Source organism: Ruditapes philippinarum, unplaced genomic scaffold (genome assembly GCF_026571515.1).
Source record: "Ruditapes philippinarum isolate M1 unplaced genomic scaffold, ASM2657151v2 ctg2024_1_1_1_1, whole genome shotgun sequence".
Classification (NCBI taxonomy): Eukaryota; Metazoa; Mollusca; class Bivalvia; order Venerida; family Veneridae; genus Ruditapes; species Ruditapes philippinarum.
Window position 1 is genome coordinate 286,084 of NW_026858768.1, and position 7,431 is coordinate 293,514.

The following is a 7,431-nucleotide window of genomic DNA, read 5'->3' on the forward strand; positions in this document are numbered from 1 at the left end:
GTGTACCCTAATACAACTGTAGTTGCAATTGTGCTAGAATGCAAGAAATTAAATGAATTCCTTCCATATAGCTATACTTGTTTCAGCAGCTGTAAATCAATATCACTAGCAAACACTAAGAGACTAAATTGGTTAGATTGGTCCCAATTTCAGCTCACCTGAGCATATAAAGGCTAGGTATTGTGATCAACCTCTGTTTCTCATCTGACATCAATTTTTGCTTCAAACAGCATCTTCTCCAAGGAGGCCATTTGTGGAAGGAACCTTAGATGATTCTCTCTACAAATAATAACTTAATATCCTTCCTGTTTGCTTTTCAAGATTTGCTACCAGAGTTACATATTATAAACTTATAAATGACATATCCTGTTCTTTCATTGTCCCTTCACAAAAATATTTAAAATTGGTTTGGCCTGCTGAACAAAATAGCCACTAGAGCATAGAATAGAAATAAGCTTTAAACAACATCATATGGAGTTTTTGTGCTTATGTGATTGATTAAGGGCCATTATGGCCCTCTTGTTAGGGTTTTTTTGGCACACAAAAAAATTCAAGTTAAGAAAGTTACAAGATGATAAAAATTAGTCATTGAAAAAATGATTTAGACTATATTGTTGAAAGAATTGTTAATATATATGTTGAATAACTATTCATTAAAGGACATCACTTGTTTTCAATTTTACACAATACACAGTTGTGTTTATATTACACACATAAAATGTTATGTTATTTTCAACCATTTATAAGATAAAAATGTTAATATCATTTTAAAAATGATGCAGTCAGATGATGATTTTTTCCACTTTTCAACATTACAATGCATTATGTGACTTTTTGTTAGCAAGTAATAAAGAGAATCTTTATTAATTTAATAAAAAATTTCATTGGGATTAGTTTTTAAAATTTACAAAACCAGTAATGGTAATACATGTTTTTCCCCAATTTATTTTAAATAATTGCCCCGGGGGGTTTAAAATATCCTTTTTTTGTAAAATAGTCCACTGATTTCTTTTTGTAAAATAAATTTTCTATTGAATGAAATTACATGTATAATACATGTATATTCTATTCAATGATACTGTTGTTAGTTTTAACAGTAGTTTATTTATGATGTATGCTTCATTTACATGATTCATGTAATTACAAATAATTATTTGAATGGATTGAGTAGAAAGCTGTGTAAATGTTTTGCAAAAAAATTAAAATTCTGTTGAAATGTAACAACTTTGAAAATGTTGATTGGCAGACATACTGAATGCTTCCATTGGCAAAAATATAATATGTTATTATTGAATGCTAACATATTGACAGCTTCACTGAAGCAATGAATATTGGCATACATATATATGCTTCGCTGAAGCAAAGATAATAATGTGGCTGCTTATGAATCTGCATAATTCTCCAATGCTCAAAATACTCAATTATTTATTTGGAACATTAGTTTTGAACTTTTCTCACTTAGTTTTCCCAACCATTATATATTTATCTGTTACATTTACAATAGTACTATTTTATATATGAAGATTATATTTTGGTAGACAAATTAATATATTGTTAAAGGTTGTAGTTTCAGATAAGACTCTTATCATTGTTTAGTGTTGGGTTTTGGCTAAAACTCGCATTGTTCCTGGAATAAGAAATAGAGGCCTTAAATCCAAAGTTATCCTCCCAGCTGATTTAGTTTTAGCATCACTTTTCAGAGAGTAGTTGGACTTTTCTACTCACCCTGATGTTTGCATTTGTGTTACTCTTAGTTTAACATGTAATTTAATATTTTATAAAACTCTGAAGGTTTTTCACTAGAAACTTCACACATGTTGTTTTGTTAATATTTCTAGGTGACTGACCAAGATCCAAATAAACTCTAGAATGGACTTGTGCTAAATTATATTCCTAAGTAAACATCTTTTGAAAAATACCTGTATTGCCTGTGATTTACTATCAGGCACTGGTAATAGTGTACTGTCTGTCTGACAGTTCTTGTTGTGAATCAACATGTTATTTCTGTGTAGAAATTATTGATCTGATTTAAGGTTGTAGTTATAGAAGTATTTATGTTACTGTTTGCCAAGTCATGCCATCATGTAACCTAGCTTTTTGCTTGCTGCTGCTGTGACTCGTACCAATTTTCAGTTTTGGAATTGGTTACTAGAATAGTTTGCTGTTAATGTATTTACTTAATCATGTGCTTCAAAAGGATCTTTTTATGTAAAACTGTTTTAAATGGCAGTAGTGTATGTCAAAAGGTCAAATTAAATTGAATTATACTGCTGTATACTTCATTATTGAATAAGTTTAATTGCATATTTTTTTAGAATTTAATGGTTTTTGGTATGATATGTAATGTTTAAACATATATTAACATATTTAAGTACATTATTATGTAGCGATATAAGTAAAGAATTCCTTCATTATTAAATTTCTCATCATGTAATATATTTAGGGCAAATGACATTTCTCTAAATTTTGGCTTTATCTTATCATTCTTCTCATGATACATTACACATATGTAGTCGAGATACAGGGCTATATTCTTACCATTGACAAGTTCATTTGAATTTACAGTCAGGGTAATACGTATATAAAGTATATTTATTTTTTGTTTGTTTGATTGTTTGGTAATAAGAATATGATAGTTTTACATGGAAGTGAAATATGATACATGTTTTTATTTAGTAAAGAGATTTTTTGTTGTTTAATGAAGAGTAGGTTTTCACAATTATTGATCTATGATAAGTAATGACAGTTATATTTCATTGATCAAATGCAGTAGGACTAGGACATAAAATAGATCTAGTAGAATATAGAAAGGTGTCATGGATAGTCATATTTTTAGCTCACCTGTCACAAAGTGACAGGGTGAGCTTTTGTGATCGCTTTTCGTCAGGCGTCCGTCCGGCATCCGTCCGTCCGTAAACTTTTACTTTAAATGACATCTCCTCATAAACCACTAAGCCAATTTCATCCAAACTTCACAGGAATGTTCCTTTGGTGGTCACCTTTAAAAATTGTTCAAAGAATTTAATTACATGCAGAACTCTGGTTGCCATGGCAACCAAAAGAAAAACTTTAAATATCTTCTTTTAAAAAATCCTAAGAGCTAGAGCTTAGATATTTGGCATGAAACATCTTCTAGTGAGTGTCTACCAAAATTGTTCAAATAAAAGCCCTGGGGTCAAAATTGGCCCCGCCCCAGGGGGTCATTGATTTTCCCTATATGCATATAGTAAAAACTTTAAAAATCTTCTTTTAAAGAACCCAAAGAGCTAGAGCTAAGATATTTAGCATGAAACATCTTCTAATGAGTGTCTACCAAGTTTGTTCAAATAAAAGCCCTGGGGTCAAAATTGGCCCCGCCCCAGGGGGTCATTGATTTTCCCTATATGCATATAGTAAAAACTTAAAAAATCTCCTTTTAAAGAACCCAAAGAGCTAGAGCTTAGATATTTGGCATGAAACATCTTCTAGTGAGTGTCTACCAAGATTGTTCAAATAAAAGCCCTGGGGTCCAAATTGGCCCCGCCCCAGGGTGTCATTGATTTTCCCTATATGTATATAGTAAAAACTTAAAAAATCTTCTTTTAAAGAACCAAAAGAGCTAGAGCTAAGATATTTAGCATGAAACATGTTCAAATGGGTGTCTACCAAGTTTGTTCAAATAAAAGCCCTGGGGTCAAAATTGGCCCCGCCTCAGGGGGTCATTGATTTTCCCTATATGTACATGTATATGGTAAAAACTTAAAAAATCTTCTTTTAAAGAACCAAAAGAGCTAGAGCTAAGATATTTAGCATGAAACATGTTCTAATGGGTGTCTAACAAGTTTGTTCAAATAAAAGCCCTGGGGTCAAAATTGGCCTCGCCCCAGGGGGTCATTGATTTTCCCTATATGTATATAGTAAAAACTTAAAAAATCTTCTTTTAAAGAACTCAAAGAGCTAGAGCTAAGATATTTAGCATGAAACATGTTCTAGCGGGTGTCTACCAAGTTTGTTCAAATAATAGTCCTGGGGTCAAAATTGGCCCCGCCCTGGGGGTCATTGATTTCCCTTATATATGTGTATAGCAAAAATTTAAAAAGTATTCTTTGAAAAAATCTAAATAGCTAGAGTTAAGATATTAAGCATGAAACATCTTCTAGTGAGTGTCTCAAAGTTTGTTCAAATAAAAGCCCTGGGGTCAAAATTGGCCCTGCCCCGGGGGGGGGGTCATTGATTTTCCTTATATGTGTATAGGAAAAACTTAAAAAACATCTTTGAAAAAACCCAAATAGCTAGAGTTTAGATATTGACCATGAAACATGTTCTAGTAAGTGTCTACAAAGTTTGTTCAAATAAAAGCCATGGGGTCAAAACTATCCCCGCCCCAGGGGTGTCATTGTTTTTAACTATATGTGTATAGTAAAAACTTAAAAAATCTTCTTTAAAAAAACACAGTGAGCTACAGCTTAGATGTTTAGCATGAAACATCTTCTTATGGGTGTCTACCAAGTTTGTTCAAATAAAAGCCCTTGGTTAAAATTGGCCCTGCCAGGGGTAGGGGAAGGCAGATCATTGTTTTTCATTATAAGTGTGTACATCATGAAACGTCTTCTTATAGGTGTCTTCCAAGTTTGTTCAAATAAAAGCCCTGGGGTTTAAACTGGCCCCGCTCCGGGGGCCTACATAGAGGTGAGCGACCTTAGGGCCATCATGGCCCTCTTGTTTAAGTATTTTGTTATGTCATGAAATTGTTAAAGCAGCATGCCTCCAGATTCATACTAAATTTTCACAAAAATTTTGAAAATGTTTTTAAGATTAAAAATTGTCAAGTGAACAAAGAAAGTAATTTATACATTACAAACTGCATTACAATCCATGTAAATTATCAAAAATAGGTTAAATAATGCAAAAATAGCTCTTACTGTGTAGGTCACGCAATAGAGATATGGTGATAAATTCTGCAAAATTGATGTTTAACTACACATACATGTAAATTATCACTTAAAGCTTTTTACTTTTCTTAAAATCTTAGTACATTTTTCTCAAGTTTGATTTTCTTAAAATATTTTGGTTTGTCAGGAGGCGTCAAGATTTGCTTGAAGATATTAGTGTTTGCATAAAAAAAAATTGTATTGATTTCCTTATTTCCAGATTAATGCATTGTGGTATAGTAAGTCGGAATGACAAATTTTCAAATATTTTCCTGTCTTCTTTGAATATGAAAATATATATCATCTCCAGTTGTTTCTTGTTACTGTGATGTTTAAAAGTGGTCTTATTCTAATATATTGTAGCTCTTGTTGCACGCTATTAATGCCTGTATCATATTTATGAAATCATATTTGAATATTTTGCATTTACTTTGGTAATAAACCTCATTAATATTGTATATGTTGTGTTATGTTTTACTTTTTCTTTCATGTGAGAAAGCTATCCAGCTAGCTTAAGGAGAAGGGTGGTTCTGCTGAGGTGCCCGTTTGTGCCTGAAATAATGCACAAAAAGGCACCTCAGGTCTTCTTCCACCAGTTAAGCTGGAAAGTCGCCATATTACCTATACTGTTTCGGTATGGCGTAAAACCCAATCAATCATACAACCTTGGTAACTAAGAGTGACAGAATGCCAAGGTTAGAATCTTTTTTATGCCCCCGCCATATAATGGCAGGGGCATATAGTGTTACCCTGTTCCGTCATTCCGTCCTTCCGTCATCATCAGTTTCCGTTCATTATCTTAATAACCCTTGCACATATTGAACTCAAATTTGACATATGGATATGTCATGAGAAAATACAGGTCAAGTTCGAAATTGGTCATGGTTCGATGATTTTTGGCAGAGTTATGCCCCTTTTACATTGAAAATAATATGAAATTTTCAGTTTCCGTTCATTATCTCCCAAACGGTTCAAAACATTCAATTCAAAATTGACATATGGATATGTCATGAGAAAATACAGGTCAAGTTGGAAATTGGTCATGGTTCGATGATTTTTGGCAGAGTTATGCCCCTTTTACTTTGAAAATAATATGAAATTTTCAGTTTCCGTTCATTATCTCCCCAACGGTACAACACATTCAACTCAAACGTGACATATTGATATGTCATGAGAAAATACAGGTCAAGTTCAAATTTGGTCATGGTTTTATGATTTTTGGCAGAGTTATGCCCCTTTTACTTTGAAAATAATATGAAATTTTCAGTTTCCGTTCATTATCTCCCCAATCGTTAAACACATTTAGCTCAAACTTGACATATCAATACGTCTAAGGAATGCGCAGGTCAAGTTCAAATTTGGTCATGGTTCGATGATTTTTGGCAGAGTTATGCCCCTTTTACTTTGAAAATAATATGAAATTTTCAGTTTCTGTTTATTATCTCCCCAACAGTATTAAACATTCAACTCAAATTTGACATATTGATACGTCAAAGGAATGCGCAGGTCAATTTCAAATTTGGTCATGGTTCGATGATTTTTGGCAGAGTTATGCCCCTTTCACTTTAAAAATAATATGAAATTTTCAGTTTCCATTTATTATCTCCCCAACAATATTACACATTCAACTCAAATTTGACATATGGATATGTTTTTGGAATGCCCAGGCCAAGTTCGAATCTGGTCATGGTTCAATGATTTTTGGCAGAGTAATGCCCCTTTCACTTTGAAAATGATATGAAATTTACAGTTTCTGTTTATTATCAACCCAACAGTGTTACATATTCAACTCAAAATTGACATATGGATATGTCAAAGGAATGCGCAGGTCAAGTTGGAATTTGGTCATGGTTCGATGATTTTTTGGCAGAGTTATGTCCCTTTCACTTTGAAAATAATATAGATACATCTTAGGAATAAGCAGTTTAAGTTTGATTTTGGTCGTGGTTCAATGATTTTAGACAAACTTATCTTTCCTGAATGTTGGAAAAATTTTGAACTTTCAGTTTCAGCACTCATACTTTTGTGGAAATGTATATAGCCATTATGTTGGCTACAAATATGCATTATGCTATTTTTAAAAGGTTAAGACTGAATTATAATTTCAGTGCCTTGAACATTGTATAAAAATGGTTTGTGTCAACATTGAAAAGTTTTAAGGGCTTTGAACTTAGAATGAAAAAAATAATTTGTGCAAACAAATTTGGAACTAAATATTATAACATTTGAAATTTTGGCTGCATGCGGGGGCATCCGTGGCATGATGACACATTTCTAGTCTTTAATGATGGCTGTCAATGAAATTTTATAATCTCTTAAAATAGAACAGGACCCGGAAGGCAAAGCTAATCGAAAAATTAGCTGAAAATAGGAAAGTCTTTTTACCTCTTTCTAGTCTCAGTCTTGTTATCAAAACTTCTGTATCAGATCTAGAACTATGGTAGTTGCTATAATGTTAATTACTAGTACTACATTGTACTATGATATATCCTTCCAAGAGAGAATAAGGTTCATATGTTAT